This window comes from Rhinatrema bivittatum, chromosome 4 (genome assembly GCF_901001135.1).
Source record: "Rhinatrema bivittatum chromosome 4, aRhiBiv1.1, whole genome shotgun sequence".
Taxonomy (NCBI): Eukaryota; Metazoa; Chordata; class Amphibia; order Gymnophiona; family Rhinatrematidae; genus Rhinatrema; species Rhinatrema bivittatum.
The window spans coordinates 27,215,279-27,242,129 of NC_042618.1; the positions used below are offsets into that span (position 1 = coordinate 27,215,279).

At 45.2% G+C, this 26,851-nt stretch overlaps 1 protein-coding gene across 3 annotated transcripts in view; it reads left to right on the forward strand.

Moving 5' to 3' along the window:
- The first annotated feature begins 4,639 nt into the window (after nt 1–4,639).
- LOC115089694 (B2 bradykinin receptor-like) overlaps nt 4,640–26,851 on the forward strand; it is an 89,104-nt gene continuing 66,892 nt past the window's right edge. For 2 of the 3 annotated variants that reach the window (XM_029597889.1, XM_029597893.1), the window contains exon 1: nt 4,667–4,749. The gene's annotated coding sequence lies outside the window, so the exon portion shown is untranslated. Of the gene's footprint in view, nt 4,750–26,851 lie in introns of all 3 variants that reach the window. The other variant, XM_029597890.1, reaches the window with a different exon arrangement.

Genomic DNA, 26,851 nt, shown 5'->3' on the forward strand with positions numbered 1-26,851 from the left:
GCCTCACAAATCTCCTACATTCTTTTTGAAGGGGTGAAGAAAGATGGTCAAAGGTGAACCAGTAGATGTGGTATTTTTGGATTTTCTGAAGGTGTTCAACAAAGTCCCACATGAGAGGCTTCTAAGAAAACTAAAAAGTCATGGGATAGGAGGTGATATCCTTTTATAAATTGCAAGCTGGTTAAAAGGCAGGAAACAGAAAGTAAGATTAAATGGTCAGTTTTCACAGTAGAAAAAGGTAAACAGTGGAGTGCCTCAGGGATCTGTACTTGGACCGGTGCTTTTTAATATATTTATAAATGATCTGGAATGGGGTACGATGACGAGGTGATCAGATTTGCGGATGACACAAAATTATGCAGAGTAGTTAAATCTCAAGCGGATTGTGATAAATTGCAGGAGGACCTTGCAAGGCTGGAATTTTGGGCTTCCAAATGGCAGATGAAATTTAACGTGAACAAGTCCAAAGTGATGCATATAGGGAAAAATAACTCTTGCTATAGTTATACAATGTAAGGTTCAATGTTAGGAATTATTAGGAAGGGAATGGCAAATATAAAGGAGAATGTCATAATGCCTCTGTATTGCTCCATGGTGAGACCACACCTTCAATATTGTGTACAATTCTGGTCACTGCATCTCAAAAAGGATATAGCTGCACTGGAGAAAGTGCAGAGAAGGGCAACCAAAATGATAAGGGGCATTGAATGGCTGCCCTATGAGGAAAGGCTAAAGAAGTTAGGGCTGTTGAGTTTGGAGAAGAGATGACTAAGGGGGTCTACAAAAGCATAAAAAGACTTGAACAAGTTAATGTAAATGTGCTACATGCTAACTTCATGGCATGCTCAGGGAGCATGCCATGAAGTTAGCATGTAGCACATTTAAAACAAATCGAAGAAAATTCTTTCTCACTCAGCGCATAGTTAAGCTCTGGAATTCATTGCCAGAGGATGCGGTTACAGCAGTTAGTGTAACTGGATTTAAAAAAGGTTTGGATAAGTTCCTAGAGGAAAAATCCATAAACTATTCCGGTAATTAATAAGCCCTAGTAGCTTGTGATTTATCTAATATTTGGGTACTTGCCAGATACTTGTGACTTGGATTGGTCACTGTTGGAAACAGGATACTGGGCTTGATGGAGCCTTGGTCTGACCCAGTATGGCATATCTTATGTTCTTATCTAAGTCATCGGCTACCTCCTCTTCCAACCGAATTGCAATGCAATGTTATGTAGCATGCAGCAGGCCATAACAATGCATGTGACCTTTTTGGCACTGTACTTCAGGGCACCACCAGACCAGTCCAAGCATCTAAACTGGCTATTCAGCATGCCGAATATCCACTCGAAGACAGACCTCGTCCTGGTATGTGCCTCATTGTATCGTCTTTTGGCTGCAATCCATGGGGCCAGGAGTGGAGTAAGCAACTATGGCTTACAGCCATATCCTTTGTCACCTATAAAAGGAGCAGGGCCGGTGGAAGCACTAGCCGAGCTAGGCTTGGGCCTAAGGCGCCGACCATAAGGGGGTGCAAGCAAAGAGGAATGTGTCGACCATTAGGGGGCGCAAGCAAAGAGGAATCTGGATTTGAATCTTCACTCCTCTCTGTCACCATTGCTAGCAAGAGGCAGGAGTTGGGGCTGCGACCGAGGGGTGTGTGTGTGTGTGCAAACAGGGGTGTCTGTGTGACCGGGGTGTGGGGGGGTGTGGGGGGTAGCACAAGGCAGAAGGTGCCTAGAGTGCCTAATTCCCTTGCACCGGCCCTGAAAAGAGGAAACAATATTGCATAAAAAACAATGACACAGCACCAGCAAACTCATACACTACTCCAATTGCCTAATACATATACATATCCGGCTGATTTAAAACCCTTCTACCATACCAATACAGTATGACCGAAAAACTTTCAGAAATCAACAGTGTGCAACAACATACATTACGTTGGTGAGACAATGATCTTGTACTGGGTCCCACATCCTTCCAACCCAGCAGGCTGTCTATAACCCCACCCTATAGCCACATTTCTGGCCCACAGCAACTGTTACTTTCCGAGAAGCCAGACATCACCATATTTCCGTCGAGGAAATCAGTTCCAAGCGATGAACGGGCAAGAACGAAGGAATCATGGCAGCGCCCAGGAATGCATGATACCACGTGCAGTATTCGAAGATGTGCATCTCACACACAACCTGCACATTCATGGAACAGAAGTGCTTGTGGAATGCACTCTCCTGCTCCGACTTCAGGGTCAGTGCGATATGGGTGCAGTCTGTTGCGCCCAACACATTGGGCATCCTGGCGATTTTGCAGAACCCTCGCCGGATCTTCTGGATTTGCGCTGGGCCCTGTGGATAGCAGATATACTGCCTCATGCATCGCCCCTCAAGACTAGTCCCAAGTCGAGAAGGAGGACTGAAAGATCCCTCTGAGTCCAATCATATTTTGGAAACTTCCTGATGCAAAAAAAAAAAAAATGCAAAGCGCACAGAAGTTTCACCAACTCAGGGCGCGGCACGGTTGCAAGAGGCAAAGAGGTCGATGTCATTTCGCAGGCCTTCATAAAGGGCTAAAACTGCCTGAGAGCTGAGATGGTATCTTCGTAGCACTTCAGTCTTAGGCAATCCAAGGAAATTTATGTGAGGCCGAATGATACAGTGCCTGCAGGGTCTCCAGATGGTTCTGGGCTGTACATAAGGAACATAAGGACAGAATAACACAAGACATGGCACACGGCCATCTTAAAACAGTGGCCTCTCCAAATCACAAGCACCTGGCAAATATACTAGCACTGAATAGATCACAAGCTAATATTTCATTTTGATTAATAGCAGTTTTATGGACTTCTCCTCTAGGAACGTATGCGAACCTTTGATGAACCCTGTTACACTAAACACTTATGCTCTGGGAATGAATTCCAGAGGTCAGTTATGCACTGAGTGAAAAAAATATATTTCTACCAATTTGTTTTGCTAACCTGTGCCTGTGCAGCCAGATGCTCACCAGGGCGCTCTCTTGTCTTCCGTCGCCATTGTTTCCACGAACAATCGCCCTCCGTTGTCTGGCAGTCCTTAATCCGGCTTGCACGCGCAAGAGAGAAGTCAGCAAGACAAAGAAGCGCAGGGAGTCCGCGGTTTAAATGGCAGCGAAGCCTTCACGAACCGTCGGCTACCGCTAGCTCTTGTGCAGTAACGCCGAGGACAGGGCGGCTGCAAAACTTCAAACCTAAAACACTCCTTATGGACGCCCAAGTTTTGGACGCATGTTACTGCATGGGGGAGTAATAGCTAATGAAGTCATTTAAATGGAATTTACATACAATTGGCGCTATTTGGGGCGCGCTGGTTTGCACACGCGTTATTGGACGCACTAATACCTTTATTGCATGGGGCCCGGCTGACGCTATTTTCCAGAACGATGTTGACCTGACATTGCCCCAATCATGAGATGGGGCAAATTCCGGGGACCAGAGCTGGGCAAAGTCCGTGGCCACACAATTTTCACGTGTAAATGTTTTCTTCTTTTGGGGTCCGCGCTGTCTCGGTAGGTGGTGGGGAAGTAGATGGGGACCTTAATAGACCCCGGGCGAGGGGGGGGGGGGAGTTGTGAGGTTTTTTGGGGAGGGGTGATTTTAGGGCCTCGAGCCCTTTAATACAAAGCCGGCCCCAGTCGAGGTGGGGGCTGCCATTGCATGTGAAGGCTCCATTCCTCCCACCATAAAAAAATCATGCAGTACAAATGCTGCAATATTTTGTCGGTGGTGCAAAGGCTGCCAAGACTATGTTGCACCTCCTGAGATAAAAACATCACGGTTTGTAAATGACCCTGTAAGTTTCTGCCTGAGGCAATGGAGGGTGCAGTGACTTACCGGAGGCCACGAGGAGCAGGATCTGAGTCTCCTCTCTAATCAATGGTTACTCCTGCATTAAATTTAATTGACATTTTTATTTTGCATTTTTTTTTAGTAATCCCAAAAACAGACCACAATGAGGAAAATCACAAATCATATCAAATGGTACAACCCATAACAATATATATCAGCAGTTGTATGGTAATTACGCAAGTTTAGCTGAAGATTTTGTGAAACTTTCTGCTATGGAATAAAAAAATAATGCAGAAAGCAAAACCCAGAAGCAGACAGACAGTGAGAAAGTGATTCATTCCCGGAGGGGATGTCAGGCTGGCATTAGCATCCAGCCCAAGAAGGAGACCAGCCAGTGGTGGTGACTCCTTCCCTGCAGTGAGCCAACTCTTTCGCTTAATAGCCCTGGCAAAGAGAAGTAAAGTCTCCAAGCAAGCTCTCAAGGCAAAGCCCTGGGGAATATTTTCAACTCTGCTGAAAGAAAAGAAAGATCTCGTGCAAGCTAGTGCCAGCTTTCTGCCATCCAACCCTTTTCCCTTCAGATCAACGAGGGGCAATCATGCGCTTTGTGTAATTATGCATTTTGCAATATATATCTATGAATGTGTGTGTGTGTGTGTGTGTGTGCGTGTGTGTTGTCTGCCCCATCTGATAATGAGACTCATGCAAGGAAGGCGGATTTCACGTTGAAGATTGTTGCCAGCCCTCTTTCTTGGAAGGGAAAGCACAAAAAAAAAAAAAAAGGTTTGGGGGGGGGGGGAGGGGAGTCTGATGACATCAAGAGCCGAGTGAGCTGCTTTTCCTGACAGCTCAGCCCAAACCCTGCAGCCAGACACTGACACCTCCTTCGCTGGATCGCCAGACTGGAGGCCGGGAACCCCCATGTACAAGGTAGGGGGGGGGGGTCTGCTTTTTCTGTTCAGTCTGGGTGACAAAATCTAAGCTTCACCTAGAAACGTGGTCCTCATTCTGCAACCTGCGCCCGGAGCTACACCGGGAAATGTGACTTTAGTTTCTTGCACTTTCCTTGTCAAAACTTTTTGCATGCTGTACTGGTCTACTTTGTCTTCCTCACTAGGAAAGCCCTTAGCCTCATGGTAAGCAATGCCAGGTTAGAGTTAAAAGGATCGGACAGAACGAAATCTTAGTTTTAAACAGCTGTGGGGATAGAATCTGGATTTTGTTTTTAAATCCCACCTTCGGTTGGGAGCACAGGACGGCAGAGAGTTACATAATTTCAGTTTGTGTAGACACAGCTCGGGTTATGCAAGGGCATGGAGACAGATGCACTGGGAAGACGTTTCAGCCTTCCAGCAGGCATCGCAGTCCTGCATTTTCCCCACTTAAAATTTAGAATCAGCCTCAAAACTCGACCTCTGAACAACCCATTACTGCCCTATTATGCCGTGCCCGGATCCAGGGTCACCAATAAGACCCCAGCCTTTTAGCCAACTTCGGTTTAAATGCAACAAAGCTCCTGGACTTTTCAAAGCACTTTTTTTTGTAGATTTTTAGCTTAAATCTAGCAATGAGTAAAAACGCAGTTAATTTTCTCTACCCTGACCTAGTGAGATTTACTTCTAGGTAAGACTTTGTTAGAGTGTTTAATATCATCTCTGACCTTTTCCTGATCTGGATCGCCTTAATTAATTGATTTGTGTTTGTAACAGTCTACATTACTTTTTTTTCCTGCAAGGTTTCTGTGTGGTGTGTAAGGTGATGTCTGTCTTAGTTGGTTGCTTTTTGTGCTGTACTGTCATGCTTTATTTTTCTGTAGTACAGAGCATGCTCAAATAAAATATTTAGAAATTTCAAGAATAAAAAGTTTAAAAACCAGTGAGTATTGCTTCAAGCTGTGACTTGGACTTACTCCAGCCGCAGAGCCTCAGGGAGATCCCTTTCTGGTGTCCCTGGAGCAGAGGGTGGCTCTAGAGCCGGTGGTGCCCCGTGCCAGCTGGAGGAGCAGCTCCTTCCACGGCAGGGAGAAGCCCCCTCCCCCACCCTCCTGGAGCGCTGTGAGTGGCGGTGCCCACTGAAAGCTGCTAGGGCGCCCCCGCAGCAGGGGCGCTCTGCTCTCCATGGCCGTGGGGGTCCCCCTCCCCCCTCCCCTCTATACTCTGTAAGAAGTGATGTCCCCCCTCCCCTTTTAAAGCCCCTGCGGCCAAGAGTAAAGGCTCTCCCCAGAGTGCTCTGGTGTCCCCTCTCCCCCTTTTAAAGCCACCACAGTTACCTTTGAAGGGGAGGCGCCCTGGGGTCCTTGCTGAGAGCTCTCGTTTCACTGGGCTTCCGTCACGTACCAGAGTGCCAGCAGCACGTCCTTTTATCCTAACCCTTTATTTAAGATCAATCAAAAATCAGTGGTGATTTTGTGCCGGGGGTCATGCCAGGTCACCGACCCGGTGACCTTTTGTCTCCGACCTGGAACTTGCTTCCTTTCCCCCCAGTGCAGCTGGAGTGGAAGGTGGAGGCAGCTGCTGGCCCCCACCTTGTACTTTTTTTTTAAGCAAATTACCACTGATCAAAATAAATATCACTTGGTGTAGGCTTTATATCGTTTGATTTCTGAACGTGGAAGCTGAGGTCTGACTGTCATACCTGTAACAAATCAGCAAATCCAGAATTCTGACTGTGTAGAATATTAAAAGAAGAGAGGGTTTTTTTGTTTTTTTTAATGTATATCTTCTTCCATACTTACAAAAAATAGTGCACTTATGTGATAGGGATGTGCATTCATTGAAAACAAATGCACATCTCGTAATGGAAAGGTAGATTTTCAGTTCATTCTGAATGGAACAAACCAAAAATTGAGTTATCCCAAAGTATCCAAACATTTTTGGTTTGTTTGATAAAATAACAGGGCCCCTCCTGCCCCATAGCTAAAATGGGGCCCTCACTGACTCCCATTTATCCCTTCCACAGGGTCTTTAGTGTAGAAATGGGTAGAAGCGACCCCCTGTTGCTCCTGTCCCAGTGCTTCTGCTGCACAGCGGTGCTTGCCGGCCCCGAGACCAGCAGCATTTTGTTTTCTAGCCGTATGCTTTATGGCCTTGAAACATTAAGTGCTGGTCACAGGGCCGGCCAGCACCATTCTACGGTGGAACCTAATGGGCAGGAGTGACCGGGGACTGCTCTTATCACTTTCTATATTGAAGGCCCTAAGGCAGGGGAGAGTAAGAGCCTGGGGAGGCCACTGCTCTGTTTTATGGGTGGGGTTTTGGGGTTTTTTTTTTACAAGTTTAATGTTTATTTTGGTTCTGCAAACAAGACAACAAATTAGCTTCATCACAGGCTAAAATATTGCAGCATGCTCTATTTGCAAAATTTAGTGAAGAAAATAAAATAAAATTTAGAGAAGTGTGTTGTAAATATGTTGTACGTGCCAGTCACTAAATTTTGTAAAATGTGTGCATTATAAAAATATAACAAGAGCTAAAACTAAAACAAATGAAAGTAACAAGATACATAGGGCAATAAACTGATATAAACATCATCAAACAAAAAAAATAAAATAAAATTCCCCAAAGAATTGTGAAGAATTATCTTCTACCCCACTCTGGATACATTAGTGCCTGAACTAAACCTGTCTTTTCATAAACGTCTGGGTTATTTGAGCATCTCTTGCAGTTAGCATAGCACTGTCTTGGGCTAAAGTCTAGACTAGAGCTTTGAATGGTTGGAAAGAAATGCACCAACTGTCCCTAGGCTTGTACTCATCGAGCCAAGGGACTTGGAGGCACCAGAGTTCAATAGAGGCAAGCACCTACTTGAAGCTAGCAAATAATTAGCTATCCTTTCATAATAGATCACGTTGTTAAGAAACAGTCAAGTTGCATTGAACTATGCTTGATTTATAGTTGGGAGCAAGGTACTTTACTTATTCTGTAGTACTGAGAATGAATGTTTGCGTGTCATTTGCTACCAGTGCCTCACTTGAAATCCCGCTCAACGAAGCTACGTCAAGATGCATCCACTGTGTTTAATGCCTGTGGTATCCAGAGAAAGAGAAGAGCAGAAAAGTTGCTTCTTTATTATATCATCTATTCTTTGCACTCATTATGTAGTCATTACACCGTTATATTTTTAAGGAGGTTTCGCAACAGGAGACGTGGCGGACATTGGGAACCGCCAGCTGTGGAGAGACTTCGAGACAGTGAGAACAGTCTAGGGGGCATTGCTTCTAACCCACTGTCAATGCTTCGGGGTGCAATCTCTGCAGCTTCGTGTTGCCAAAATGTGCCCAGTGAGTGGAGAGTTATTTTGAAGCTCCCCTGTGGCTTTTCTTTCTTGGCACAAATCCTTGAGCTTTTCCTGCTAATGTTCAAGGAATGGGAGACGTTACTGAGTGGGTGCATGAACATATACATCAAAAGCAAATCAAAATCCAAGGGGTCCTACCATGTTCTTATTTATAAATAGAAACATGATGGCAGAAAAAGACCGTACGGCCATCCAGTCTGCCCATCCGTCCAATTAATTTAGCATTATAATGCTCATCACTTCCTTAGAGATCCCTGTATTTAACCCATGCTTTCTTGAATTCAGATACTGATTATTCCTGAGTTTTTCTCCTTTCACCCTCATCTAATGACCCCTTGTCCTAGAGCCTCCTGTTCTGTGGAAGGAGGCCAGACTCCTGTGCATGGAAATCTGTGAGATTTTTAAATGTCTCTATCATATATCCATTATCTCCACCTTTCCTCTAGGGTGGACATGTTTAGATCTTTAAGTCTCTCCCCATATACTTTAGAACAAAGACCACCGACCATTTTAGTAGCCACCCTCTGGACCGACTCCATCCTGTTTATATCCTATTGAAGGTGCGGTCTCCAGAATCATATATAGTATTCCAAGTGAGGTCTTTCCATGGACCTATATATCACCTCCGCTTTTCTGCTCACCATTCCTCTCCCTCTGCAGCCAAGCATCTTTCTAGCTTTTGCCATCACTTTATCCACCTGTCTGGCCACCTTAAGATGATCAGTTACAATCACCCCCAGATCCCACTCTTCCTTTGTGCTTAGAAAAATGTCACCTCCAATACTCTACCTTTCCCTTGGGTTTTTGCACCCTAAATGCATTACTCTGCATTTTTTAGCATTAAATCTTAGCTGCCAGTTTCTAGACCATTCCTCAAGCTTCACTAGATCTCTCCTCATATTTTCCACATCTTCCTCGCTGTCCACCCTATTGTAGATTTTGGTATCATTGGTAAAAAGACAAATCTTTCTGACAATCCTTCCACTATGTTACTCAAGAAAATGTTGAAAAGAACTGGTCCCAGGACTGATCCCTGAGGCGCACCACTAATAACAACCCCCTCCTCAGAGAAAACTCCATTTACCACTGCCCTTTGTCGCCTCCCACTCTGCCGGTTTCTAACCCAGTCAGTCGCTCTAGGATCCGCACCAAGGGTGCACAATTTATTTATAAGCTTTCTGTGCAGAACCGTGTCAAAATCCTTGCTGAAATCCAAGTACACTACGTCTAGCGCTCTCCCTTGATCCAACTCTCTGGTCGCCCAATCAAAGAAATTGATTAGATTAATTTGACAAGCTTTACCTCTAATAAAACCCTGCTGCCTTGGATCATGCAATCCATTGGATTCCAGAAACTGCACTATCCTGGGTTTTAGCAGCAATTCCTTTAATTTGCTCACCACAAAAGTTCTATAGTCCCTGGCCTCCTCCTTAATTCCACTTTTATGAATAGAAACTACATCTGCCCCCTCTAGGCCTCCAGAGCTAAAATCCCAACTCTAAAGAAGCATTGAAAAGGTCAGCCAGAGGAGCTGCCATGACTGCTCTGTTCCCTCAATACCTTTGGATATGTCCCATCCAACCCCACAGCCTTATCTACTTTCAGTTTACGTAGCTCCTCATGAACATACTGTTCTGAAAATAGATTGAGGTTCACCTCACTGCCAATCTTATTTGTGTTTCTTTTATGTGGTCCTGCTCCAGGCCCTTCCACAGTGATCACCAAACAGAAATATTTGTTTAGCAATTTTGCTTTTTCCTCATCAGCCTCTACATATTACATTTGGAAGTTGTGGAATAGAAATATTTTTAAATTAAATTAAAAAAAATATTCCTCCCCTTCACCTCTGAGTCTCTCTGTGCCACTTGTGCACTTCCTTCTATCACTAACATATCTAAAAATAAAAAAAGGTCTTGTTCCCCCTCTTTACTGTGTTTGATGATTTTTCTTCCATTAGAATTTTTGCATTCTGACTACTTTCCCACCTTCTCTTAGCTTTTCCAGATACTCTCGCCTGTCTTCCAGTTTCTATGATCTCTTGTAGTTTCTGAATGCTAACCTTTTCTCCCTTACCTTTTCAGCTGCCTCTTTAGAAAACCACAGCGGCCTCTTTTTTCCTTTATTTACTTTCCTAATAAAAAGGTTACTTGCCCTGTTAATGTCTCCTTTTAGTTTGCTCACTCCTTTTCTACTTTCCCTAGAATTTCCCATTCACCTAACGATTCCTTGAGGTTCTCCCCCATTTTAACAAAAATTCATTTTCCTGAAGTCTAGGATCCTTGCCTCTGAATGTCCCTTCATCTCTTCTGCTCTAATACTGAACCACCCCATCCGGTGATCACTGGATCCCAGAAGTTCATCAACTACAACATCAGAAATACTGTGTCCATTGGTAAGCACCAGAACAAGTATCGCCCCCTCCCATTTGGGTTTCTTTACCAGTTGACAGGACAAATCTCCTTGCAGAGAATCCAGAAGACACTGATTCTGGGATGTCCCAATCAACATCCGGTAGATTGAAATCCCCTCACAACAGCACCTCCCCTTTCATAGCAGTTTTGTAAATATCCTCCATTAAATCTCTATCCATCTCCTCTGTCTGTGATGAACGTCTGTATATTGCACCAATATAAATGGATATTACATTCCCTCTTTCCAAATTAACCCACAGTAAACCCTGCAATTCTGTTGCTTTAATTTCTGTTCCTTCCTATCCAGTCCTTCCTGAATAGACTGTAGCCCAATATAACTATATCCTAGTCATGGTTTTCTGTGTACCTTGTCTCCGTGATAGCCACTGCATCTAAATCAGCTTCTTCCCTGACTGCCTCTAGATCCAGGACTTTATTTCCTATACTACCAGCTTTAAATCTTAAGTGTATCAATGCACTATCGCCTCAGTCTGTGCTAATTCCACATTTAACATTAATGCAGACTAGTGCACAATTGCATTAACGCTAACGCATTAACGCACGTTAACACTGCGTTAGCCTTCAGTCTGTTGGTTCCGTTATCTTGCATACGATTTGTAGAATGGACTTTTCTTCTCCAAAGGTTTACTAAAAAGCAGTTTTACTTTTAGCTAAAAGCTACAGAGCATAACTGGCACTTTCTTATGTTAAATTCAAGAACAGAAGTAATATATTAAATTGCAAACGTGAACGCTTTTGCGTTAAAATTCAAAAACAGGCCATTCTGCTGAAATCTCTCTAGACTTGCTGTAAATGGGACAGGATCCTAACCACACGTTTGGTGTGATCGCTAATCCTGATTACACCTGCAGTCAGGCCGAACAGTATAACATATAATTAATCAATAGTGATTACAATTCATTAAAACACTAAAGCAGGAAAAACAGTCAATAAATAAGACCAAAGTAGAAAGAAGGGCACAGCATTACCAAAATAAGCCTCCGAATAACAGCTCCCAGCGTAATTACGTGAAAAAAATTAGCACCTTTTGAAATGGTGCACGTGTTAAGTAACCTGTGTTGCCAGCTGTCTAATTGATCTTTTAGTGCTACAAGAATTTCATTCACTCCGGCAGGAGTCGTGCTGCACTGGAACAAGGAATCGGGACCACGGCAAATATCACTACAGCCCAGCACAAATGCACTCCATCTCACCGAAACAGAAACCCATCAACATAGCAAAGCAAACGCCATCTGTCTGAACCAAGGTGGAATGTGCTTAATAAGGGGATGCATCTGTTACTGGGGGCTGTGCACCGGTTGTTGGTTTCCAGTGGCACCAGTTTCACCTCTAATCTAGTCCGAGGCAGAGGTTTACTCTGAAACTAACAGCTTCAGCCTTCATTCACTACAGTCACCCTCCAGTCACACTCCAGGCATCTCCGTCCAGCTCATCTTTTGTTTCACAGCAGGCCCCTTCTTCCACTTGATGTAAAAACGAGAGCTGCGGGCTACCAGTTTGTGCCCTGTGACTCCCATCCACTCAGCCTGCTGGATTTAAAAAAAATCCTCTCTTTTTTTTTACAGTTTTCCCTTTGTGCACACACAGTAAAAATTGAACCTGCATGGAAAGGAGCACCCAGCGGTGTGAAGGAGTCATCCTAAATGTTGGTTCTGCAGTGATGACTTTTATCACTAGGAGAAGGAAGCCGTGCTAGCACAGTTCCCACCCACACATCCATATACAAGACCTTCAGAGCTCGGCCACATTGAATGTCTGCTCCTGCAACGTTTCTATCCTAGAAAGCGCAAAACGTATTTTTTTATTTGTATAAATTTTGTTTTCATAGGGGGCAATTTTCCAAGGGATTTCCACAGTGTTTACCTGCAGAAAAAAAAAACCCCTTATGCTGGGAGGGTGAGGTTAAGGCAGCGCAGAAAAGTACATGCAGGGATTTCACTGTGAAATCCTGGTGCCTGCTTTAGCTGCATCCTTTGCACCTGCCCATGGCTCCGGCATGCTGCAGGAGTTTTAAAGGAACCACCACGGGGAGCATGAAGATTGCATTAAGACATACAAGAAAGCATCTGTGGCTCAGTTACTGGGTCTTCAATGAAAGCTATAAAAGGGTCAGCTCAGTAGCAGTGTTGCACGCTGCACTACAGAAGGCTGGCGTTTTCTTCCTAGGCCCAGTTTCTGCTCCCTGGGCTGGCCAGGGCAGGGGATACTATAATAATAGCACTCACAGCCTCCTGGGGGACAGAGGGGGGGGGGGGGGTGTGAGTGTGAGCATGTGTGTGTGTGTGTGTGTGTGTGTGTAACATTATCCATCATTAAACAGTGACACCTACTGGCCAGACTCAGGGTGCATGTGTACGAGGCTCCTGCGAGAGCCATGGCCTGTGCCTCCAGGCTGAGGTCTTTCACTGAATAGCTGAGCTAGGCTAGATTTAAAAAAATAAGGAAAACCCCTGGATAGTTGCAAATGAAGGCCCATGGAGCCATGGCTCAATAGAGGCCTTTTCCAATTTAGACCATATGAACAGGAAGAAATTTCCAGGCCAAAAATATGTTAAAAAAAAACCAAACAGGCTAAAATCTCTCTTTATTGTTTAGCATGGTGCATGGATTTGATGTCCATCAGGAAATTGTTCCAAATATTTGGCCATTATAGCTCAAGAAGTTTGCAGTACTAAGGCGAGATAACGAAGGAAGTGGAATTTCACCCAGTACGCTGGTTTCACTGTCTACTGTCTGCAGCAGAGCGATAGCAAAAGATGTGTTTCACGGGGCGGCTGAAGGCAATCTGCTGCCTGAGGCGAGGGATGAGATGGCGCCCGCCCGCCCCAAAGGCACAGCCCATGGGGGGGGTAGAAAGGGTCCCCTTGTAGTCTGGCCCTTCCGGTGATTGGAAATGCTACAGAAGGGGGAAGGAATGGGTCAGATTTCCCAAAGAGATGGCAGACAGTGCATCACTGAGGATATTTCTTGGAAGCTGGCGACCCTGCTACACTCCCAGGAACCCTACAACCTGCCTCCCACATTTCTACAGCATTTGCCTCCTAGAGAAGTGGGAAATGGGTGAATAGTGGGGGGGGTCGGTGTGTGGCCCACTCTCTCCAGATCAGTGCAAGGGTGTCAGGCGAACTGGGCATACTTTACACACGAGCCCTCACCACACACAATTAAAACTGTGCATTCATAATAACAGATTGTACATGAAAAAAGATATTCATAGTCTTCCAAGGTAAAATTATCACAGCGACTTGTCTATTATTTTTACATGCACTGCATTGGTGCCAACTAGAAAACTGCAAAAAAGACATTTGCTATTAGGCCTATTGTAAAATACATTTGATGTGGGCTTGGCCCTCAGAAAGCCAACAGTGGTAATATAGTAAACCTATTATGATGTATTTCATATTTACATTGTAATCTGCTTAGTACAATATGTTTGCTATATGGGGCCTAGAAATATTTTAAATAAATAAACTTCCTATACTAAAACAGCATTTTGTCCAAGCCTTCCCTCAAACATAACATCGCAACAGAGCTTTCATCTAGCTCAATAGACTAAATGTCCAACCCAGTAATTGCATATCCATTCATGTTTATTCTCCAGTTTTTTCTGTTCTTTATTTCCTGGCTATTCTAGCCTCCAAGTTCATTCCCCCTGTTATTTGTACCTGTGCTTCGGACTTCTTGTTATATGGTTTTTTGTTAAGTTAACCCCCAAGTTCGATGTAAACCGGTCTGATATGAAGCTTGTCATGAAGTTCGGTATAGAAAAATGTTAAATAAAATAAAATAAATAAATAAATAAATAAATAAATGCCAGCACTCAAGCAGTAACAACTCTACCTTTGAAAAGACAACACTACAAATATGACACCAGGTTCTAAAACACCAATACACTTCCTATTAGGAACACAAAATAAGTCAGGCTGCTATATCCCTACACAGAAACTATATGCCAGCAGAATATGTCCCTTCGATCCCACATGTAGAACACAGACGGATCGACACCAAATATAGAATAAAATATAAACAGAAATGTACAGACAAAAACTGAACTGGAAACTGCATGAAGCCAGACCTGTATGCAGTGCAACAATGGAAAAATAGAAACACCATAATTCCTCATAAAACATTAATAAAATCAAGAAATATAACACTAATCATAATAGTAAAACTATAGTAATAGAAAGAATAAATATTTCAAAATGGCTGATGAACAGGATATCAACATTTTTTAATGTTCTTAAAAAACAATAAAATATTTCAAAACAACAGAGACATCAATAATATTCATCAGATAAATCTAATAAGAATAAAAAAAAATTCCCCACTCTCCATACCTGATATCTTTTGATTTCCAGTCACCCTAAAATTGTTATGGATTGGAGGAGGGGGACCGCACAAATATACACACACCCTCTCACATACATAGGCTTTCAATCCCTCCTCTCACATACACAGGCTCTCACGCACACCATGGCCACACATGCACACAAGCTGTCTCACACACCACATCACACACATTCACACATGCTCGCAGGCTGTCAGGCTCACCACCATGTACACATGCATACAGGCTCTCTCTCACACACCCACATAAACAGTCTCTCTTACACACATGCTCACAGGCTGCTTTGTTCACACACACACATGCACACACTCTCTCATACACACATACACAAGTACACAGGGTCTCATTCTCCAGCACACACAAGCACACAGGCTCACTCTCTCGCACACACACTCTCAGGGCATCCCTGTCTCTTCAGGCCACATCAGGATGGGCCCCACCTGGTGGGGCCCATCCTGATGTGGCCTGAAGAGACAGGGATGCCCTGAGAGTGTGTGTGCGAGAGAGTGAGCCTGTGTGCTTGTGTGTGCTGGAGAATGAGACCCTGTGTACTTGTGTATGTGTGTATGAGAGAGTGTGTGCATGTGTGTGTGTGAACAAAGCAGCCTGTGAGCATGTGTGTAAGAGAGACTGTTTATGTGGGTGTGTGAGAGAGAGCCTGTATGCATGGATGGCCGTACGGTCTTTTTCTGCCGTCATGTTTCTATTTATAAATAAGAACATGGTAGGACCCCTTGGATTTTGATTTGCTTTTGATGTATATGTTCATGCACCCACTCAGTAACTTCTCCCATTCCTTGAACATTAGCAGGAAAAGCTCAAGGATTTGTGCCAAGAAAGAAAAGCCACAGGGGAGCTTCAAAATAACTCTCCACTCACTGGGCACATTTTGGCAACATGAAGCTGCAGAGATTGTACCCCGAAGCATTGACAATGGGTTAGAAGCACTAATCATAATAGGGTCACGAAGCATTGACAATGAAGCTGCAGAGATTGTACCCCGAAGCATTGACAATGGGTTAGAAGCACTAATCATCATAGGGTCACGACAAGATAGTTCATGCTGGTGGTGCCCAGGGTGGCCACCAGCACATTCTATCCAAAGGCTATCACTGCTCACTCTCCATTTTCTCGCACAGTTATTGTCACCTCTCTCCCCAGACCAGTCTTTGTCTTGCAACTGTCATCCCTCCCCCAGACCACTCTCTTTCATCAATTCACCCCTCCCCTAGACCTGTCTCTCTCATCACTATCGACTCTCCCCCAGACCAGCATCTCTCTTGTCACTGTCACCCCCCGAGCAATCTCTGTCTCTCTCATGAGTCACTGTCACCCCCAGAGCAGTCTCTGTCTCTCTCCAGTCACTGTCACCCCCCTTCCCCTAAAGCAGTCTCGCTCTCAGCAGTCACTATGACCTCCCCCCACAACTGGTGTCTTTCATTTACTGTCTTACCCCACCCACCCCAAGACCTGTGACTCTCTCTCTCTCTCTCTCTTTCCAGGAGGGGGAGGAGCCGCTGCATATTCAGTAGGTTCCAGCAGGAGTCTCACTGCAGGCAGTGCTGCCACTGGAATGGGGCCTGGAGCCTGCCTACTCAATGTCTTCTAGGTCTTCTGCTCTGCTCCTCACCCCAGCAGCCGCCCTGCCCTGTCCCATAGTGTGTGCAAGCTGCCAGCCTGCTGCTCCTGCCGCCTTAAAATCGTCTCTGCTGCAGGCTGCAGCTGTCCTGTTCTACCTTGCGGCCCTCTCACGTCCATCACGGACTCTCAGCAGGCTCAGCTTTTCCCCATGGCACGAGTCCCCTCCCGTGGGCCACTGAGACGAGTGGCCAAGCAGGCAGCAGCCAAGGGGACACAGGTACAGGAATCGAGGCTCAGTACTGCTTGCTGGCATTGCTGCCGTTTTTTTTTTCCTTTTTACATACTTTATTTTGGAGGCAGGCGTCAAGACAAGCGGGAATGAAACGCCGCAAAAAGCAGCTGAGCTGTGCATAAGCACTGCCGACGAGTAGGACCTTGCTCAAGCAAGCACCAAAGCACAAGAGAGGCAGCAGAAAATGCTGAGCCTGCACCACGAGACGTGGGACGCTGCACCTTTCTTCTTTCGTTTATAGATCACTCGATGTGTGCCAGTTTGTGAACACAGAGGGCAGCTGAGTGTGAGGCAGTCGACAGCCGCAGGGGCAAGCAGCAATGTTCCCTCTAAGGATTGGGTTGCTGTGTGCAAAATGTTTGGTCTCATTGCCCTGTGAGCACTACTTGTATGATGCAAAAAGCCTATCAATTTTATGCTCACAGCAACCCAGTCCTTAGAGAGAATATTGGAACAGCAAGCACACGAACCTTCTTACATACATGCACTCGCATATTCACTCTCATGCCTCTTATTCACTCCCCAGACTTTTAAGCGCACTGGCTCAATTCTCCTCCTCTTCCACACACACACTCATCTCAGTAACTGCAATCCCTTCACTGCCAAACACTTTGAGAAGTAACACAAACCCCTGCAAAAAAAAAAGACACCTAGATCCTTGCCATATGATACCATACCAGCACTATCTCAGGACTCAGCCTTATCTATGACACGGCAGCAATGCAAAGATAACACCATGCCCTAGAACACTAATACACCACCTACTGCTCCAAAGCCCCACAGAAAACCTACAGCTATATTGCACCTCAGCCACACATGCAGAACACAGATAGAACCTTACCCAATACAGAATAAGGGGACTACAAATTAGAAACAGAGCAGGCAGACAAAAATAACATGGGAAGCCCGAGAGACCAACCTGAACAGTGGAACACTGAAGAAAGAACAAAATTCAAACATGCAATGCACATTCCCAAAGATAACATAGCACTAAAAATTCAAAATAAAGATTTTTTTTTTTTTTTTTTTACCTTTCTTGTTTGATTTTATTTCTCTAATCGGTTGGTCCCAGGCTTTTTTTTTTTTCCACGTTCCCTTTCTGGGTCTTTTCCCAATTCCTTTACAGGATCTCTTTTTTTTCTCTCTGTTTCTTCTCTCTCCACCTGTCTTCTTCCCTTCCTCCTTCAAACACACACTCAGGCGCTCATTCTCACATGCTGTGTCTCTCTCTCAAATGCTCTCTCACACATACAGACTCCCACTCTCACATGCTGTGGCTTACACACGGCTCTCAATTTCACATGCCATCTCGCTCTCATACATACACACCGGTTCTCTCACATGCTGTCTCATTCTCTCACACACAGGCTCTCACTCTCACATGCTGTCTCACACAAACACACATGCACTCACTCTCACTGGCTCCCTCATACACACACACACACACACACACACACACACACACATCCTGGCAAGCTCCCATTCATTCTCTCACACATACACCCAGACAAGCACCCATTCATTCTCACACACACAAACATAGATTGAGAGACCTGCAGGCAGGGGCTCATTTTCACACAGACCCCCAGGCAGGCACCCATTCATCTCTCTCTCTCTCACACACACACACACACACACACACACACACAATGATTCATTCTGACACTCACCCAGGCAAGCTCCCATTCATATACATACACATACTTAAGGAAGGCCCTGTCTTTCTTTTGCCAGGAGCCTCTCTCCCTCTGCTGCCACTGTCACTGCGCTGCATATCTGTTGGTGAGGAGCCAATCGCTTCTACTGGCACTGAAGCCTGCTGTGCTGCCTCCTCTGTGCAGGCCCCGCAATATTAAACATTTGCAGGGCTAGCACTTCCTTCATGCTGATCTCATGCATCACGAGATCAGCATAGAGAAAGTGCTACTCTAGCAAGTTTTTAATAGTGCGGGGCACCCGAAGCTTTGGGGATCTCGTCTGTGCTTCGGGCCGAGGTGGGTTGAGCTCCACCATGGCCCTGCTGGTCTTACTGCACGGGGGTAGAAAGGTTGTGCGTGCCTACACGCAGCTTGGAGAGAACATTGGCAGGCAGTGTGAGGCGGACGCCACAGCGGCGTTCTGAGAGAGGCATTTTTTGCCGCCTCAAAATTCTGCCACCTGAAGCGGCCGCCTCCCCCTGCCTCATTATAGAACCGCCCCTGGTATTTAACTTGTGAGGCGAATGGACGTGGACCCTAAAGACGTGACCAATGTGGTCTTGAGAACTAATGTTCTTCAGTAATTTTTGGAAATTCTTATGTTGGCCAATAAAAGAATCACAGCCAGCAAACGTTTCAGGACTACCGAATACTCTGCTTAGAGTGACCGTATGGCTCCATGTCGAAAGGGAGAGACTGATTTTACTCCTGTTGCATGCATGGAAATGTAGTTCTGATTGAAAATCAGGCTGGTGTCTCCATGCATGCAACGGGAGTAAAACCAGGGCTAAGTCAGCCTGGCCTTGACATGGAGCTATATGGTCACCTATTACCATTACTTCTCTGGCTAAGCTGACAAGGTCATCCCTTGTGATCTCTACCTTTACTCTCAAGAGCCCCCTTATAACCTAAAGACTCAGTGCAAAGTCTGGGGGTTCATCTCCTTTATGAATCTACGCCAGATTTGCCAACTCCACAACTACTTGGATAAGCACAGCCTTGCTCTCATGATGCGTGCATTAATCACCAAACAGACGGACTCTTGTGATTTCCCATTTAAAGGCATCTCACAATATAATCTTAAAAGCCTCCAACTATTACAAAATATGGCTGCTAGAATTTTGGTAGGGGCCAAAGCAATGGACTGCATAAAGCCAATTTGACACCAGCTGTACTGGCTCCCCCTTGAAAGCAGGATAAAATTCAAAACTCTTTGCTTTGTCTTCAAGTGCATGAACGAACGTGCCCATGAGTATCTCTCCCAGCGACTTTTCTCCTGCACTCTCACAAGAGAACTCTGATCTTCCCAAATGGCCCTCTTCCCTTCCCTCCCCTGGCTTCTGCCAGATTGACTTGTTCAAGACTTTGTGCATTCGGCTGCTATGCCTCAAAAACTTGGAAGAAGGCACCACTACCCCTGTGCCTCGAGATGACGTTTCAGGCTTGGTTGGTCATCCCAGCCTTCCTCTAGTCTTTGGCAGAAACCTTCCCTGACTAGTCTGGAGCCTTTAATCAAAGACCACCGCTCCCCTTTCTTACTCCTGGTTCATACTTCGTCTTTACTAGGTGCCTGCCTCATTATAAAAGCATTTCTACCCTTGTCCCTGTCTTTATTCTTGCTCCCCACAAACCAAATAGATTCTTGACTGTCTACTATATGTGTACTGCCACTATCTAGACAACTACTCACAAGCTACCTCAGTTCCTTAACTCTTTGTACTACTGCAGCCTAGAATGCCACTCACTATCTACTTCACCCCTCAACCTCATCTGTAAATATAGATGCACCCTACCTTCGTGGTCATTGTTCTTTCTTCCAATTGTAAATAGTGAGTTTCTGTAACATTTAATACTGTTAACTGTAAATTTGGCTTAATTTTGATTGTAATCCTCCTTGAGACTATTTTAGGAAATGCAGCATATCAAATGTTTATAAATAAAGAAATACTACTACTTATTTCTGTAGCACTGCCAGAAGTACACAGCACCCTAACTCTGCAACCCCGAGCAGCCTCCAAGAGGAAAGGCTAACGTGCTCAGTGCGAAACTGCCCTCGGGTTTCATGAGTGCTCATTTCACAAGCTCATTGAAGCTCTGGTATTTGTTATTTTTAAATTCCCACATCTGCATGACTTTTGTTTATTGGGTTGCTCATTGCCTGACATTATGTAGTTTAGTCTTTCCTGATTGTTTTTGTCTGTGTGTAATGTTTATCCTGCCTCACAGCTGCCAAGATGCTTTGCTGACCCTGACTCACAGTGGTCATGAAATGCTGCTTCCTCTGATTTGTATGTGTTACTGAAGTAGGGCTCCTTTCCCTTAGAAACTGATCCCGTTCACCCCCTGCAGAGAGGCTGGAAGGGTTTCAGTCCAGTAGGGGACCTCCTAGGATCCCAGAGAGGTATCGAGAGATTTCTTCTGGAGAGCTGTAGGAGTTACCAAGGATACGGAGTGAGGGATCGGGAAGGTGTTCAGGGATCCCCTCGTCTTTCCGGCAGAACCCTCAAATGGGCACTGTAAGTGGCAGGTGTCTGAGCCTTGGCATCCTTGCACAAGGGGGACAAGCCAAGAGTGGTGGCCTGGTGGCTAGACAGTAGCCCATTTCAGGGTCTATCCCCGTGGGCTGGGCACAGACGCAGTCTTCTCTACCCCTAAACAAAAGGATATCTCCGGTGTCCTTGAAGGCTCAATGTAAAACATAATAGATCAGTACCTTAGCTCTGAGGGCTTCAGAGAGAGGAGACATCGATGCAGCCAGAACAGAAACAGTGACTACTGATAAACTGCATCTTTTATGAAAATCTGTTCTACCTCAACAAGAAATGCAAGTCCCTGGGAACGCTGGCCCGGGATGTGACCTGCCTTTGTACAGCGACTCTCACGCTGTGCTCCCCGTAGCCAGGACAGGGGATGGCTGGACAGAATATGCTTTAAACCCTTGTTCCTGGGTTTTTCTGATTTCACTCGGTTTCCATAAAAGCTAAACTTGCTTTTGACTTTGGCTGCTGGAAGAACCAATTGTGAATCAACACTTGTGAGACCTGTGCAGAGCTGAATCCATCTTTGTGTTTCTTAGGGGCCCCTTTTTACAGGGGGCCACCCCACTTATTAGGAATGTGCACAGAAAAAAAATGGTTTCACATTTGTTTGTTTAGTTTTTTCATTCATGTTTTGCTTGTTTATTTTGTGAGAAGGAATAACACAAAAGAAATGGCCTTCCTCCCCCTGGAAACCTTCCAGCAGCACTGCCATTTCCAGACTGAACACCCCGGGACTTCCCCTCCTTGGAGCCCTCTTACCCCTTCCATCCATCTCAGAGTCGCAGTGGGTCAGGAGCGATCCCCAGTTGCTCCTCTCTCGCTGGATCCCATTTTCAAAATGGCGCCGGCAGTACTGAAAGGATGGCCAGTGCCCTTTTTTGTATGGCTGCATGCTGGAAGCAGAGCCCATTCTCAGCACTGACCAAGACAGGATTTGCAAGGGCCACAGTGTATGTGGTCAAGTTCTGGCACGTTTCACCTACATTGAAAATAGCTTTCAGAAGAACTGAAAGACAGGTGTAATGCTGCTGGACCTCACAGCTGACTGCGATGCAGTACCGGACACTGGCCTGCTTCTGATGCTTCAAAGCTGGGCAGTTACAGTTGTTGGACCACTTCTGAGCAACAGACGGTTAAGAGTCCACCTTGGGCAAGGGAAAAACGCATGGAGGAGACAGAACAATCAACTTCCACGGGGCTCAGAACTGGCCCCAACTTTGTTGGACTTTTATACACGACTCATCAACACCTACATTTCACAAGCTCATTTATGCTGATGACATTTGAGGGGGGCCACTTCAGCTTCATCTTTTTGCTCCAGACATTGAATGAAGATGAGAAAAGGCTGACAGGCTACTGCACCCCATGGCGGTCCTATGCCAAGCCCTGCCAACACTATATCCAGTGCATTCCACCTTCACAATGTCAAAAGCAAAACAGAACTTAACATCTACATGGGTCACCAGAGCCTAAAGCATGGTCCCTGCCCAAAATACTTGGAAGTGTCTTTAGACAGAGCCCTGATCTTCTGGGAACACTTAAAGGAGCAGCAGCAAAGGTCAAATCCTGAAACAACCTGCTAGCCAGGCTTGAGGACCAATGTAGGAAGCTGTAACTACAGCTCTTCAGATTTGAGCTGTTACTCTATTGTGCTCAGCAGCAAAGTACCGCCCACCTGGCTGGCAAATGTCATCACAGATATATCTTATTCACTCCCATGGAACCATCTGTGCAACTCAATGGAATGCTTCTTGGCAGAAGGAAAGCAATTTTTCTCTTGCTGGTAGTGGTGCCAAACCCAAAATGGAGTTGCTGACCCACATGCCAAAGCACATGCCCCTTCCTACTGGCAAAGATTGTGCTGACTTTTTTTGTGTGTAGTTAATATGGTGCAGGACTGGTTGTGTTAGGGCCCAGAGGCCCATTTTTGTCTTGATGATTAGAGAGGTGTAGTGGGTGTGTGTTAGGACCCAAAGACCCTTTTGTGCTTTAGGTTGGGGATATTAGGGCTCAGAAGGCCAATTATGTATTGGGATGTGAGAGCATGGTGGGTATGGGCTGAAAGGCCCTTCTGTGTCTTTTGGGGAGGAAGAGGTTCCTGTGATAACCAGCCCTTTTGCTTTGGGCTGGTAAGTCCAGGGAAATGTGAGCTGCCCAACACTGCTGGGGTACCTTGGCCATGCTGCCTTTGACACGGCCATGTTAACCCCTTTCCGGTCCACCCGAATATATTCGTCAGTGAGCCTATTTTATTGTGTTTTCTCATCCTGAAAGGGGTTAAAGTTCCTTACAGTGCAGCTCATGACTACATTAGGAAGTCTGCACTGAGTGCACCAGTTGAACAATGAGAGAGAACCAGATTAATAAAGCAGAGGGAAAGATGAACCAAACAAGGGAGAAGGAAAATACAACAATTATGTTATCTGGAATACCAATGAAAAAAAGCAAAGCACTAGTTAGTGCCTTCAAATATAACAGTACAAATGTGGCACCCCTATGTATTGGCCACTAGATGTCACTCGCTCACTGTAGAGATCTTTACTATCATGAGTCTTCCATCCCTCATTAGCCCCTCCCACCTGGAGAGCTGTGGTTGGATGCCTCAACCCTATTTCGCCCAGCCATTTTAGAGCTCAGTGAGATCAGAATTAATAAGCCTTGTAACACTGAGGATGTTTAAGTTTTACACTCAGGTGAGGTCTCCCAGCTTCACCCTGGAGTTTCAGTTGGAATTGTTACCCCGTTGTGCACTCCCTGCCAAAGGGCCCTTCTCCTACTAATTTACAGAGAGATAGATTTTGGGGTGAAAGGGTTCTCATCCAGAGGACCGAAGACCTTTGAGTCCACTCTAAACCCTAGTTGGGCAAGCACCAATGATGGATCCTGCTGCAAGAGACAGTGATGGCTGAAGATGTATCCAGCTTTACAATTAGAAGTATTTTTTGTACATTTGCTGTGTGAGGAAATTTTTTCTGATCCGCCCCTCCCCACAGGAATGCAGTGTTGGCATAGCCTGACCCCTTCTGACTTTTCCCCAAGAGAAGTCCTCAGTAACTACAAGTAAGGATGCAAGAGGAAGACCGGGAGACCCCAATCAGATCTCTACACTCATGGGACCAGGACGGGCTGGGTGTCCAGGAAGGAGATGGGGTCAGGTAGGACTGTTTTGCTGTGAAGTTGGGGACCCCTACAATGGGATTCTCAGTTAGTCGTTGGGTGAGCTTTGCATAAGTAAAATCATGGGAGCTCTATCCAGATGCCTGAAGTAAAAGGACACCTACCTACAGAGAAATACCCACATATACCTACAGTCAGATGGAACTTCAACATTGTGGACTAATGGACTTTAATTGAATTATTATCAATCATTAGACTTTATTTTAATACCCAGAAACTGGTCCTGTCTGATTTGTCCCAGCATCTCACCCCACGGGAGGCACCTACTATCTGCACACACTGAAAGCAAGACACCAAGGTCCGGGCCATAAAACGAATCCCCCCAGGATGAAGAGTTAAAATTGGGAGTAAACTGCTGTCTGGAGTATCCCCGAAGAAAATAAATATGTTTGTGTGCCTTCGGAGCTTAAACCCCAAGTAAGGGTTACTCAAATATCATAGTGAAAAATATCTGTCCTGCCTAAAATTACAAACTATTTTTTTTTTGCAGAACAGTCCGAGTCATCAGCAGGAGATGTGTGATAGAAATATCAGAATGTGTCAGATGCAGAAACGGGCTTGTCTTGTCTGGAATGTTTGCCGTACACTGGAGCAGGGATAAGTTGCTTCTGGTTGTGTCCTTTTTTTTTTTTTTTTTGATTCCAGTCTCATGAATTATCTGAAGTTAGGGATTTTCCACTTCTTGTTGTGCAACCGCAGTATAAACCTGAGTCAACTGTGAGGCTGAGGGTCAAGTGCTAGGGGTCAGGAGAAGGGAAGATACAACAGAGACATTCAAATACCTCAGTGATATCAGTAATACTCAAGAGGCAAGCATTCTGATGTGGAAATGACCTTCTGGACGAAGGAGTTATGAAATGGCCGGGGAGTGATGCAGTTGGGTGTTATGAGAGGAGGAGCTTCTTTGCCGAATGTGTGCTGGATACATGGAACAAGCTTGTGCACACTTGCTAGTAAAAGGGGAGAGGATGAGGCAAAATTAGTACCAGAATTCAAGAAGACATGGAAGAAGCACAAAGGATCCTAAATATCGGTAAAGCTTCAGATCAGGTAGGGTATTGAGGAAGGTAGGAAAAATGGGTAGACTAGACGATCCAGCTGCTGTTCCAGTCTGTTTGTAGACCTCCCCACTGTTTGAGGAAGCCTCTCCTCTCATCAGCATCCCCTCTGCGAGAGCCAGAGGGAAGGGAGCAGACCAGCAGCGGCCTGGTGTCACCTTGGAACGGGGAGGAAGGCCAGGACATCAGAAAGACAGAGAAGAAAGAAGCTAAATTAGCAAGGAGTGGAATAATTGGAAAGGAGATTGGAGATATAAGGTGAGAGGTACCGAGGATAAGGTTAATAGAAAGAAGAGACAGTGAACAAGGGGATGGGGGTTCCCATTCTATGTGTAGGGCACAAAATCTTTTATAAATAGGTCGTGTGTAGTTTGGTCCGTCCTGTACTTACTTTATATCTTTCCTTTTTGTCCACACATTAAAAAAAAACAAACACGATGAGCTGTTTTTGAGGTAAGCAGTGAGGAATGCCAGGGACACACGGTGCACACGTGTGGCTGTCTCTTTAATCTTTTGCTCGCGCTCCTCATATTTATCTCCGAGCTGCTGTGCGTTAATTTTTCCAGATGTGCTGCATGCGGCCTGCCCAGCTATATCCAGACCAGATGTCCTTTCTCTAGAGCCACGCTACATATTTGGCACAAATGCAATATGGCTTGTGAATGGCTCCCTTGCTAGTTTTTAATATCCTTTGGGGGAAAAAAGTCAAAAAAGCAAACAGAATGTTGGGAATTATTAGAAAGGGAATGGTGAATAAAACGGAAAATGTCATAATGCCTCTGTATCGCTTCATGGTGAGACCGCACCTTGAATACTGTGTACAATTCTGGTTGCCGCATCTCAAAAAAGATATAATTGCGATGGAGAAGGTACAGAGAATGGCGACCAAAATGTTAAGGGGAATGGAACAGCTCCCCTATGAGGAAAGACTAAAGAGGCTAGGACTTTTCAGCTTGGAGAAGAGATGACTGAGGGGGGATATGATAGAGGTGTTTAAAATCATGAGAGGTCTAGAAAGAGTAGATGTGAATCGGTTATTTACTCTTTCGGATAATAGACTAGGGGGCACTCCATGAAGTTAGCATGTGGCACATTTAAAACTAATCGGAGAAAGTTCTTTTTCATTCAACGCACAATTAAACTCTGGAATTTGTTGCCAGAGGATGTGGTTAGTGCAGTTAGTATAGCTGTGTTTAAAAAAGGATTGGATAAGTTCTTGGAGGAGAAGTCCATTACCTGCTATTAATTAAGTTGACTTAGAAAATAGCCACTGCTATTACTGGCATCAGTAGCATGGGTTAGACTTAGTTTTTAGGTACTTGCCAGGTTCTTGTGTCCTGGATTGGCCACTGTTGGAAACAGGATGCTGGGCTTGATGGACCCTTGGTCTGACCCAGTATGGCATGTTCTTATGTTCTTAAAGCAGCTGAAATAATAACTCACCATGCAGGAAGAAAAGTTGAATTGATCTGGAACCCTCTGGGAAGGATTCCATAGATAAAAGGAAACAGGGATTTTAAAATGAGCATGCATGTGCCCGTACACACACATATCAGCGCGCGAGTGAGGCTATGCTAGTAGTTTTAATCGTGCGCACTTAGCGCTTATGTT